At 47.5% G+C, this 12,918-nt stretch overlaps 1 protein-coding gene across 8 annotated transcripts in view; it reads right to left on the reverse strand.

Annotated features, from left to right (window-relative positions):
• Positions 1 to 12,918, reverse strand: part of BAHCC1 (BAH domain and coiled-coil containing 1) — a 158,782-nt gene that overhangs the window by 109,675 nt on the left and 36,189 nt on the right. For 7 of the 8 annotated variants that reach the window (XM_060271945.1, XM_060271948.1, XM_060271940.1 and 4 more), the window contains one exon: positions 4,197 to 7,623. The exons of the other annotated variant lie outside the window; for it this stretch is intronic. The gene's annotated coding sequence lies outside the window, so the exon portion shown is untranslated. The remainder of the gene's footprint in view (positions 1 to 4,196; positions 7,624 to 12,918) is intronic. 8 annotated transcript variants of the gene reach the window in all.

The raw sequence follows: 12,918 nt of genomic DNA on the forward strand, positions 1-12,918 counted from the left end.
CGCAGAGGCTTTTTTTTTTTTTTTACACACACACACACACACACTTTACGCAGGGTCTCCTAGAACCCAAAACACATAAGGGGAGCATTTGAAACGCCATGCCCAGAAGAAGCAGAAGGAAGCCATCCAAGAGACTGGTTGACATCACATCCCTGTTTTTATTCCTCAACTCCCCACTCCCCTTTCCACCCCAAGCAACTTTTAACACTCCTAACTTCACGGCTCTCTAATAAAAAACAGCGGCGAGGGTTTGCACCGGATTGCTGGTGAAAGACTAAAAGTCACTGAAACTCTCTTGTGTGAGCAAGAAAGACTCGCGCGCACACACAACACAACACAGCAGCAACTTCGCCAAAGCCCCATGCATTAGTCCTATTTTTTTCCTATTAAAGATCAATAGATTCTAAGAGTAGCTACAGGAATTAATTTTTTTCTCATCCTATTTTTCCTGCCTTTGATTGCATCGCCCGTTTCCACGCGCTTCCATTCCCCATTTGGTACTAGCAGCCCCTCTCGCCCACTATGAATACAACCATTGTTACCACGTTGTTAAATTGTACCACCTAAACCTCATGGGGGGAGTTTTTCTTTTTTAAGTTCGTGCGTTTCCTCTCTTTCAAAACGGGAGGCATCATATCGTAGCTGCAGCCGGCTCCTCCGCTTCTACATCCATTTTCCCTACCGGAAAACAAGCGGGCGAGAATCTGGGGTGCCCCCCTCCCTTTAGACCCCAGATAATCCATGAATGAAATATCGTCTGTACAATATTCCAGCGGAACTAGATTCAGCCCAGTGTTCGGGGCAGATAATTCTTACATTCTCCTCCTCAATGCAGGACAGAAGACGCCATCGTTTTATACACCTCTCTTTATGTTATTTTTCTGTCCAAAAATGGGGCGAAGGAAGAGACTGGTCATTCTACCCTGAACATTAGGTGGTGGTTGTGGGGAGAAAGTCTTAAGTCCTTCCAAGATTCTTTTATTCTCTCTCTCTGCATCCCTTCCGAAATCAGAGAGGGAACAATACGATCTCTCCTTAATGGAGGTTCTCCCCCCCCCCCCGCTTTAAATTTCTCCATTTCCCCGAACCTCCTCCCCCTGCTCCCCAAACGGAGCTTCCAGTTTCCTGTTGCAAAGGGGCGGCAAGGGGGGGAAAGGAAAGAAAGAGGGAGAGAGAGAGAACGAAAAAGAGATCCCCCCTCACTTGTCTACCCTAGAAACGGAGAAAAAAGGAGGCAGGGGAGACCAATGCGTCCCAGGCTGCCTTTGTGCTGCCCCTCCGGGATCGACAGACTAAACAAACCCTTTTCCCGCGCCTCTGCCATCGCGAGGGAGGGAGAGAGAGAGATCGTGGGGCGAAAGGATCCAACTTCGGCTTCCACACAAAGGTAGAAAGGATCTCTTCCGCCTCCCGCCACCCTAGCCTCCTCGGCCTCAAGATCCAGGCGCCGGAGCTCTGGACCCGGCCGTCGGCTAGAATGCAGAAGTTTAATTTTTTTTGTATTTATACACTGGACTATTTTCCCCTCGGAAACAGGCAAGCGAAGAGTCGCAGCGCCTCCTTCGTCTCCGCCAGCGAGGGAAGAACCTCCGGCTCGGAGCGGAGCAGCGGCCTCGGCGGGATACGAAGCTGCTGCGCTCGGCTGCCTCGGAGAGAATCGGCGACCGGCCATCTTCGCGGCCTCCTTGCTTTCTTCCCGCGCTGACCCGCGCCCTCTTTTACTCCGGGTTTGGTTGGTTGGGGAAGCCGCCTTCTGCTCAGCTTCCTGGGCTCCGATTCCTCCGAGGAGAAAAAACCCCAAAAAGAGCCGTATGTATGTCGGGGAGGAAGGAGGGCCGGGAGGAGCAGCAACAGCAGGAGGCCTGGGTTTCTACAAACTCGTCCCCCTCGCCAACGCCGATCGCTCTCTCCCTAGCAATCACCGAGTATGATCTCTTTTTGATCAAGCAGGGAGAGATCGCACACTCTCAAGATAAGAGGGGCGCTTTTCAAAGTGCGGTGCGATCTCTCCCTGCTTGATCAAAAAGAGATCATACTCGGCGATTGCTAGCAAACTGCGCGCAGAGGCAAATGCTTCCCCTCCCCTCCCCTCCCCCAATGTCCCCTTTTCACGGTTTAATTAAAAAAATAAAGAAATGGGAGAGTTAGGGAGAAAGGTGTCAAGGGGATCCTTGGTCGGTGGAACAAAACAACCAGGGTTTCCCCTCCGTTCCTCCTAGCAGTGGATGAGTTTCTCCCATTAATAGAGGGGAAAACGCCACAATATATGTGCGCACCGGAAAGAGGCAAGGAAACAATGTTTTCACAACAAAATTCCGACCGGCAAGGAAATCTGAAAAGGATCTAGCAAAAGAGGCACGGGAACGGGGAGAAGGGGACGCCGGGGAGCTGGAAAAAAAACGCTGTCCGGGTCCGAGGCCTCCTTCCTAAAGCACAGTTGTTGTTGCCGCCGCCCCCTCCAGCTGCTGCCGCCGCCGCGCCAACCCGTCCTTTCACTACCTCTTTTGTTAACAGAAAAGTCAATCCCTTTAATTAAAAATCGTTAAATAAATCTATCTCTTTACTAGCACAAATATACTTTCTATACCGAATTTGCAAAGACATCGATAGGTTCTCGCGCGGCGAGGTCCAGAGATAATTTGATTTGAGGAGGAAGAGAAAATAAAAGAAACAAGAGTCTTTAAAATATAACACAGATGCACACCTACATGCTTCTTGACCTCTTCAGAAAAAAACAGAAAGTTAATGCTTTCCTTCATACAGAAACTCCTGGATCTCTGAGCAAGCTCCCCCCCCCCCCCCAGGCACCGGATCTCTCAAGATTTCTTTTCGCGGCGCGGCGCATGTTTACTCGGGAGTAAGCGTCCCGGTGCTGCCTCTGGCTTCCTCCCAGAGTGAGCGCGCATGGGGGTGCTGAGTAAGGCCCGCACCCCGACGAGGGAGTAAGCCTTATTGAACGCGGTGGAAATTAGTTGTGAATAAACATGCATCGGATTATTATTGCTCGGTTACTTACTCTTCGAGCGGGAAACAAAAGCGAGGCCTGAACAAAGCAGATCGCAGGGAGCCAAGCATAAAAACGGGCGTAAAGAAAAAGTCCGGTACAGTAGTCGGTAGTGTGGCAACTGGGAAGCGAGGTGGGGTTTTATATTTTAAAAAAATGCTTTTGTAAGTTTTGATTATACAAGGGCGATTTGCGTTCCGATTCAAAGGCTATCTTTAAAACATTGCCTGCGAGTCGCGGCCAACGTTTGGAAGGGGGTTCTACTTTCCTTCCTGCGACAACGTGGAGGCGCCGCGGATTTTGTTCTAAGCTAAGGCTTTGTTGCTCAGACTGCTGGTACGCTTCAAAAGCAAAACGTCTCCGTTATTAATCTTTTAAACGGGGAGCCCTCCTGCCCCCTTCTAAATTGAGGACTGTTCTTTGCAAGGGCATAACATTAGTTTTATTGTTGTTTACAAAGTTAACAAAAAAAAGAAGAGGCGAAAAAATGTGCCTTCCCACGCAGCCTTGCAAAGCGGTGTGAGCTATCTCCTAGCAGCCCGATTTCAAATATATTTAGAGATAAGCGAGGTGATACAGCTATGGGGAACCAACTCGGTTTTCTAAAAGGAGGATGTGTGAAGCCCTGTTACCTCTCTTTTGTGGGGGCGGGCAGTTTAAGTGGAGGGGTGTGTGTGTGTGTGTGTGTGTGTGTGAACCCCCCCCCCCAATTAAACACAAAACCGTAACTTGGGGGCAATAAATTGTACACTCTTCCTCAATGAATAAAGTTCCTTTACAGCGCTAACGTAAATACAGAGCAAAAGGGGCATTGCGATATATATATAATGTATGAATGAATTGTTTTCATTTTGAGGGCGATTTTGGCTGGGTATGCGCGCGTGGAGGTTTTGAAGGAGAAATCTGCAAGGAGCTTCTTGAGTTACAAGATGGGGGAGAGAGAGAGAGAGATGTACAAAAGTGGCAGACAGGGGCTGGGTAAGTTGGAATGTTTTTGCCATGTGGTGGGGGAGGAAGAAGGCGACATTTCTCTCCCCCCCCCTCCCGCTTTGGAATTAAATCTCCATTCATGCGGCAATTAATGAGAAGGAAAACGGAAGAAGAGAACGCGTTAAAAATAATAAAAAGGGGGGCGAGAGAAACTTCACAAATACAAACAATGAGAACAAATCGAGACAAAACAATTACTTACAGATCGCTGCTTTCCTGGGTCAAAGTTCTGTTTAACAAACCGCAGGAACAAAAAAAAAATCCACTTCACTGTAAAAAAAAGGGGGGGGCCCACTGGAGATATCCAAGTCGTGGACTGGAAAACGCCAATATTAGAATACAGGTGATTTCCCCCCCTCTTCTTTCTCTCTCTCTCTCTCTCCTTTCCCCGGAGCTCCTTTCTTTCTCTGTCTCTAGAAAGCGGAAACTGGAGATGGTTTTTGCATGTGTGCGCGCAAGATCACAGATCTCTCTTTTTCCCCCCACACAGCCGCCGAGGCGTTTGAGGATTTGCTTTTTACGGCGACGGCACAGTCCTCTCTCTGGCTGCTGCTGCTGCTGCTGTTGTTATTATTATTATTACGAATTTGGCATTTAGTCGCGAGTCTTCTGCTCCCACTCCGAGGTCCCCCTCCCCTCCTACTTGCCCGTGTGGAGTAAATCCATTCAATTAGGGCACCAAGACGGAGCTGGAGGCTCTATAATCTCAAATTTATGGCCGGATGACGTGCCTCTCTCTCCCACAATGGAGACCAGTGACATTAAACAGAAAATTGATGAGAGAGAAGCGAAATCTAATCTCTTTCCCCCCACTTCTTCCACGCCATTGCTGCTGCTACTCGCTGGCCTTTTTTTCCATGGTTTGGAGCGGAGGGGTGGGGGGCGGGGAGGGCGAGACAGGATTTTCTTGTTGTTGGTTGCGGTGGTGGGTGTGAGAAGGGAGCGCGCTTGGGGGGGGGGAGAGAGAGAGAGCAGTAAAGTTTATAGTCACCGGAGGCAAATATGATCCGAACCATTTATTCATTACCCTCTCGCGATCCCTGTACAATTGAGGTATGTGCGAAGGGAGAGCAAGAGGCTTGCCGGAGTTTCCGAAATCGCCCCCAATCCTACTTCACGCACATCTTCTCCACTCCCTCTCACCGCCCCCTTTTTATCTCGCTGTATTTTGAATTCGTCGCTTGGGCTTTGGAGATTTACCAAAAGTCAGATTTACCTGACTTTTTTTTTTTTAGTGCAAAGTGGTATTTTCTCTCTGGCTCAAGAAATACTTTTTTTGGGGGGGGGGAGAGAAAATAAAGAAAATACTCATGCGCAAAATGAGAAGTTTTCTTTTGGAGCTGGCTACATTCCGCTCTATTAGAAGACAGGCGCTATCTAGCTCGTCAACACACATACATACGCACACACATAGGAGAGAGAAGGCGGAGGGAGCGAGGAAGGCGCGCGCGGGGGGGGGGGGGCGAACCACAAGCAGGATCTGTTGGAATAAAGACAAAAGTAACGTCCCTGTTGCAGCTGCAAGCGCGGGGGAGGGTGTGTGCGCGCGCGCGTGCGGGGGGGGGGTGGAGTGAGCAGAGGAAATCCCAGCACCTCCACGTTCCAAACAAGAAGAGGAAACTGAGATTTGCGTTCCCTGGCTACTTCTGCTCTGTGTGTGCGTGTGTTGCACACGTACTTCCAACAGCAAGAGAAGCTCCCATTCACCGCCCCAGCAGCAGGCTCCTCTCAATTAAATCCCTCCCCCTCCCCCCCCCGCGGGCCGCGACTCGCAATTTCTGCCACAGAAGACACCCTGCAAGAGCCGGAGGGAGGCGGGGAGGGACATTATCCAGAGCTTCGCCATTTACTTTCAAGTTTCTTTTCTGCCGTCCCTTCTTCTTCCTCCCCGCTTCCCCCCCCCTCCCCCGGCACCTCCCATATCACCGTCCTGGTCTGGAGATGAGTTTACAAACTCCGCGGCTGCTCCCAGGCGCCACAGACATAACAATGGCCGGGTGGAGGAGCTGGATGAATCTAGTGGATTTTGCACTTTTTTTTCTTCCAAGGGGGGTGGGACGACACCGGGAGCTCCCAACTGGCTCCTCCCGAGCCTCTTTTGTCTGTTTATGCCTGGAAGGTCATCGACAACAGAAGCAGCCAGCCCGGCCTCGCCACAAACTCCCTCACGACTCGGCTTTCCACCTTTCCCTTCCCTGCCCTGCGCCCCCTCCCTCCACACACACACATGCAAGAGTTCAGTCTTGTAGCAGGGAGTACCGTAGGCCTGTAATAAGGGGAATTTTTTACATTTTGTTGGTTTGAAACCTGCCACTTTGTAATGAAAATGGTACCTGGACTTGTGGGTATCCAATAGGTCAAATTGGAGTTCCATAAAAGTCAACCAATGGCCATGCCTACTTGTTTATGAGCAGTGTTGCAGCATTCCCGTGAAATTGCTCTCAAACGAATAGATTTTGTGTGTGCTTTTACAGTGGTACCTCTACTTATGAATTTAATGCGTTCCGAATGCACATTTGTAAGTCGGAAAAAATTGTAAGTCAAATCCCATAGGAATGCATTGGGAGAAAAAATTCGTAAGTAGAAGCAACCCTATCTAAAAATTCGTAAGTAGATCCTATCTAAACCGCATCCAAGATGGCGGACGGAGCTCCATTTGTAAGTAGAAGCATTCGTAAGTAGAGTTATTCGTAAGTAGAGGTACCACTGTAAATGTTTTCAGCACTGTTTTTAAACCGGTTACTTTATTTAATTGTTTTGTAATGTGTTATATTAAGTGGCTTTAGCTGTATCTGTTTTAATTTATGCTATGAGCCATCTTGAGTCCTGCGCTGGGAGAAAGGCAAGCTATAAATAAAATAAAATAAAATTCAATACTGCAGTCACAAAGGCAGCTGGCTGCTGCGGAATGTGATATTAGAGGATCGTCACCATGTGTGTGTGGCTGTGTCCATGTCCAGTGATGCTCATTCCTTAAATCTTCTTAAGAGTATATTATAACCTAGTCTTCTGACTGTGCATTGGATGAATGCCTTCCAGATGTTGGCCTTCCAGATGTTGCTGGACTACAGCTCCCATCATCCCTGATCATTGGCCCTGCTGGCCAGAGCTGATGGGATTTGGAGTCCAACAATACCTGGTCTGATGGACCAAACAAGTCCTCCATACATGCTCTAGATCTAAATTCCAGGGAATGGTGTTTATGCAAATGACCCTCTAGTCTAGGTAGACAAGACTGAAGTCTGGTTCTGACATTTTGTGCATTGTTTCTCTTCCCACCTGCCTTGTTTCCTTGACCTTGTTTTGCCCTTCTCACTTCGCGCCATGCCTACCTTGAAGAACTATGGTTAGATCCCTTGCTCTTCACCCTCTCTCTTACCTCTTCCCTATCAGAGTTGCAAGGATGAGCATGAACACAGATTTGGATGTCTCATTACCTGTTGCTGGGACGCCGCAGGGACTGGAACAAAACCTGGCGGTATCACTTCCTGTCCCACTGGGACCAACCGCTTATCATCTTCTCTTGTTGCTCACCTCTCAACAATAAAGCTGGCATTCTGAGCTCATGGCACCCCTGCTGCACAGCTTGGACCTTCGCGCACAGAAGGGAATTCACGCCAGCTGGATTTCTGAAACAAGAGGTGATATGGGGCTCATTTCCCACGACCTCTCCTCATACTGAAGCCACTCAGATGGAAGAGGAGACGTTCTTGTCTGCCCAGGCCTGCACAAGTGGTAGGTTCCCTAGCACTTTGTAGGCCCCAAATGCACAGCAGGAGGATGTTTTTGGCTTGACAGATCTCAAGCCATACAGTCCAGATTTAATAAGAGGCTATGAATGTCGTCGTCCCCAATCCATGTGTGTGTGTATTGTTATTGTTCAGTTGTGTCCAACTCTTCGTGACCCCATGGACCAGAGCACACCAGGCACTCTCTTATATGCCTGTTGTCTTTGTCCATGGAGTTTTCTTGGCAGGGATACTGGAGTGGCTTGCTGGTTCCTGCTCCAGGTGAATCACGTTTGGTCAAAACTCTACACCAGTGGTCCTAAACCTTGGGCCTCCAGATGTTTTGAGACTACAATTCCCATCATCCCTGACCACTGGTCCTGCTAGCTAGGGATCATGGGAGTTGTAGGCCAAAAACATCTGGAGGCCCAAGGTTGAGGACCACTGCTCTACACTGTGACCTGTCTGTCTTGGGTGGCCCTGCACGACATAGCACATAGCTTCTCTGAGTTATTCAAGCCCCTTCGTCACGACAAGGCAATGATCCATGAAGGATACACACCACACACACACACACACACCTGCATTTCATAGAATCATAGAGTTGGAAGAGACCACAAGGGCCATCCAGTCCAACCCCCTGCCAAGCAGGAAACGCCACCAAAGCATTCTTGACATATGGCTGTCAAGCCTCTGCTTAAAGACCTCCAAAGAAGGAGACTCCACCACACTTCTTGGCAGCAAATTCCACTGCCGAACAGCTCTTACTGTCAGGAAGTTCTTCCTAATGTTTAGGTGGAATCTTCTTTCATGTAGTTTGAATCCATTGCTCCGTGTCCGCTTCTCTGGAGCAGCAGAAAACAACCTTTCTCCCTCCTCTATATGGCATCCTTTAATATATTTGAACATGGCTATCATTTCACCCCTTAACCTTCTCTTCTCCAGGCTAAACATACCCAGCTCCCTAAGCCGTTCCTCATAAGGCATCATTTCCAGGCTTTTGACCATTTTGGTTGCCCTCCTCTGGACACGTTCCAGCTTGTCAGTATCCTTCTGGAACTGTGGTGCCCAGAACTGGACACAGTACTCCAGGTGAGGTCTGACCAGAGCAGAATACAGTGGTACAATTACTTCCCTTGATCTAGATGCTATACTCCTATTGATGCAGCCCAGAATTGCATTGGCTTTTTTAGCTGCTACATCACACTGTTGACTCATGTCAAGATTGTGGTCTACCAAGACTCCTAGATCCTTTTCGCATGTACTGCTCTCAAGCCAGGTGTCACCCATCCTGTATTTGTGCCTTTCATTTTTTTTTATTTTTTTTTTGCCAAAGTGTAGTACTTTACATTTCTCCCTGTTAAAATTCATCTTGTTTTCTTTGGCCCAGTTCTCTAATCTGTTCTCTAATCTAATCTAATCTGTTCTCTAATCTAATCATTTTGAAGTGTGATCTTGTCCTCTGGGGTATTAGCCACCCCTCCCAATTTGGTGTCATCTGCAAACTTGATCAGGATGCCCTCAAGCCCTGATCCAGTGAAATCTCTCTGTGACATTATCTGCCTTCCCTTCCCTGCTGCAACGTCAGAGGACTTCATAGACCTCCCATGGGGGCAAAGCAGGAAGTTTCAGGCTGATTCTGTAGCTGAGGCCCGGAGAGACTGTCCTCAGCACATGGCAGAGGACTCCGCCACTGTAGAGAAATGCCCCAGAGCACCTTGTTTGTGAGCTGAAGTCTTGAACATCATATCCACATAGAGGAGTATATGGGTATTTAATTGCATTCAGGTTGGGTGCAAGGTTAGTCATCTGGGGCAAGGAAGGTGACGTGCCTGGGTAATGTCCTACTCATGCCTACCTTCATATGGAGAAGGTCAATGCACCCCTTTTGCCTGACTTTCTTTGGAAAGGTGCCCTGTTAGCTTAGGGCAAGGGGTGATTTCAAATACCTTTCTGATGTTCTTCATCATGAAGGGCATCTGCTTTGTTTCCTCCCCTCCACCCTCCCCTTTTTAAAAGCTTTTCTGAGTTTCTGAAGACTCGCAAGCTTTTCTATGCCTCCAGGTAGTTAGGTCTGCACTTGTTGTAGGCTGCTTTTAGATTCGGGGTGGTTCACACACTCTTGCCAGGCTTTACTGCAGTTAAAACTGCACCAAATTGATGTTGGGCTGGGGGCAGGCAGGTTACTTAAGCAGCTTTCAGTTTTCCCACCTGGTTTTCTTGTTCAATCTAGGTGCACCCTAAATTAATATTGAAATGCCTACCAGGGTAAAGAAATGAGCATGGATCTGACTCCTGGAGCCACACAGATATCAGGGACATCCAGGCATTCTAAGTCAGAATAAAGCACATGCTCTGGTTATCTATTTTTTTAGCTTTACAGAAGAGCACCTGAGAAGATAGGTTGATGCAGGGACTTTGCAAGGGCTCAAAAAGTAGTTGGGTGGCATGGGGTGGGGTAAAGGTAAAGGGCCCCCTGACCATCAGGTCCAGTCCTGTCCGACTCTGGGGTTGCGGCGCTCATCTCGCTCTATAGGCCGAGGGAGCCGGCGTTTATACGCAGACAGCTTCCGGTTCATGTGGCCAGCATGACAAAGCTGCTTCTGGAGAACCAGGGCAGCGCACAGAAACGCCGTTTACCTTCCCGCCGGAGCGGTACCTATTTATCTACTTGCACTTTGACATGCTTTCGAACTGCTAGGTTGGCAGGAGCTGGGACCGAGCAACGGGAGCTCACCCCGTTGCAGGGATTCGAACCGCCGACCTTCTGATCAGCAAGCCCTAGACTGTGGTTTAACCCACAGCGCCACCCCCTTATGGGGTGGGGTATAGAAACTAAATCTTCTATAGATTATTTATAGCATTTGGCTTTAAAGTGCTCTTTTGCTTTCTGTGTTTCTAGTCTTCTAGTCTTCTTCTATAAAGATGCAGGGTAAAATTCAACGTTGTGTTCCTCTAATCATTCCATCTGCACCCCCTGTATGCTGTTCTGGGGGTTTCCCCACCCCCAAACCAATTTTGGGGCTGCAGGAGGAGAAGAGGGAGGAAGCCCTGTTGCTCAAACAGATGTCCTTGTGCAGTTCTTCTGCCGAAGGGGCCGTTTAGGTGAATCCTGCCTGCAGTGTTTCAAGTGTTGTCTTTGGACCAAGACCTGGGTTCAAATCCTCAGCTGCAAAGCTGAGAGATGACACTGGGACAATCACTGCCAGCCTAACTTCTGATCTGACTTGAGAATGGGCAGCTCTACTGCTTTGCAAGTCAGGAAGCACCCCTGAATGTTTGTATGTCTTTCTCACAAACATGGCTAGAAACTTATATAATTAAAAATCCAAAATTAAGAGTTTTAATCAATAACCAATATCATGAATCAGATGTCATCTTGGGCCGCGCACGTGTCTGGAATACATGTAGACTTGATTAAAAGATGGTTTACCCTGTGATTGGTTTTAAATGGCTTGCCTAATTCAGCTGGTATGTAGATTAATTTTTTAAGGTCAGTTTCTATGCCGGACAAAGGTCATTGTTAGTAAAGGGCATAAATTTAAATACTTTAACATGAGCAAATGCATCTTGTCCTTTCCATTAAAAAAAAAAGTGCCAACAACCACAAGAATGCAAGGAACTAGGGTTGCCCAGAAACTTCTACTTTTAAACTGATTGAAGGCGTGGATTGGAGTTTAGGGTATATTTTAAGCCAAATAAATAAGTAAATAAAAATTCCTTCCAGTAGCACCCTAGAGACCAACTAAGTTTGTAATTGTCATTGCATACAAAAGCTCATACCAATGACAAACTTAGTTGGTCTCTAAGGTGCTACTGGAAGGATTTTTTTTGTTTTGTTGTTTCGACTACGCCAGACCTGCTACCTACCTGTAACTTACCTGTAACTATTTTAGGCCAGTTTGAAATTACCAGATAACTGAAATGGGATCTCTGCCCCTTAAGCCTGAAAGGACGAAAGTCACCCCAAAAGTCCTGAGACCTTTTCCATGCTCTGTGCCTCCATTTCTACTATATGCTGCTCCTGGTGTAATCATGCCTTTATGACCCTTGGATGAAACACAGGGGCATAAAATCCAGGAAGAATTGAGTCCTCCCTGCTCCCCACCTGAGGTATTCTCTCTGTACTAGTTTTGGAATGAAGAGGGTGGCAGGAACTAGCTGGCTATAGCTGCGACGGTGCCAGCAGATGTGGGTCTTGAATGGGGGAACCTAAGAAAGGGTAGATGTGAATCTAGCCGTTGGTGTACCAGCTAGTTCTGGCCAAAAGAGAACTTCAGGGAGACCAACCGCACCAGCCAAGAAAACCTTCCTGTACTAGGGGAGGGGAACCAGTGGTCCTCCAGATATTGCTCAACTACAACTCCCATCAGCATGACCATTGTCCATGCTTGCGGAGCTGATGGGAGTTGAAGTCTAACAACATCTGGCAGGTTACAGGTTCCCTCTCCGTTGGTGTACCATTTAATCTAAGAACTCAAATGGATGTCTTTTTTTTGGATTCCTGTTGACATTCTAGGTGCACCAGATGGCTGCAGCAGATAGGGTGTACTTGATGGTGACACTCAACTGTGGAACACCCTCCCTGGGGATCTTGCCAGTCACTTACCTTGATACCATTTTGGTTCAAGGGAAATGCCTTTTACTCCCCTCCCTCCCAGAGGCTTTTTAATCCGTTCTACATTGCTTTTGTGCTGCTTATTTGTTTGTAATTCTGCTGACTGTTCATTTATCCTGTGGTGTCTTGTTCTTCTTTTAATGTTTGTGTTTTCATTTGCTTTACTGTAAATTTTAACTTTTCATTAGGCATCCTGCTGGGTCTGGGAATCTGTTGAAGGTCAGGGTATAAACTTCGCAACCAACCAAATAATCGAATACCTTTATTCCACACATAGCAAGCTGGAAAAGTAAACTAATTCCTTCCTTCCTTCCTTCCTCTTCTTCCTTTCTTTCTTTTTCTTTCTTTCTTTCTTGTTGACAATTTGACTTTATTAATAGTATTTTTTTATTTGCATATTTCAATATTTCTAAACAACACGTAACTAAATAAAAAAATTCCTTCCAGTAGCACCTTAGAGACCAACTAAGTTTGTCATTGGTATGAGCTTTCGTGTGCATGCACACGAAAGCTCATACCAATTACCACCTTAGTTGGTCTCTAAGGTGCTACTGGAAGGAATTTTTTTATTTTGTTTT

This window comes from Zootoca vivipara, chromosome 2 (assembly GCF_963506605.1).
Source record: "Zootoca vivipara chromosome 2, rZooViv1.1, whole genome shotgun sequence".
Classification (NCBI taxonomy): Eukaryota; Metazoa; Chordata; class Lepidosauria; order Squamata; family Lacertidae; genus Zootoca; species Zootoca vivipara.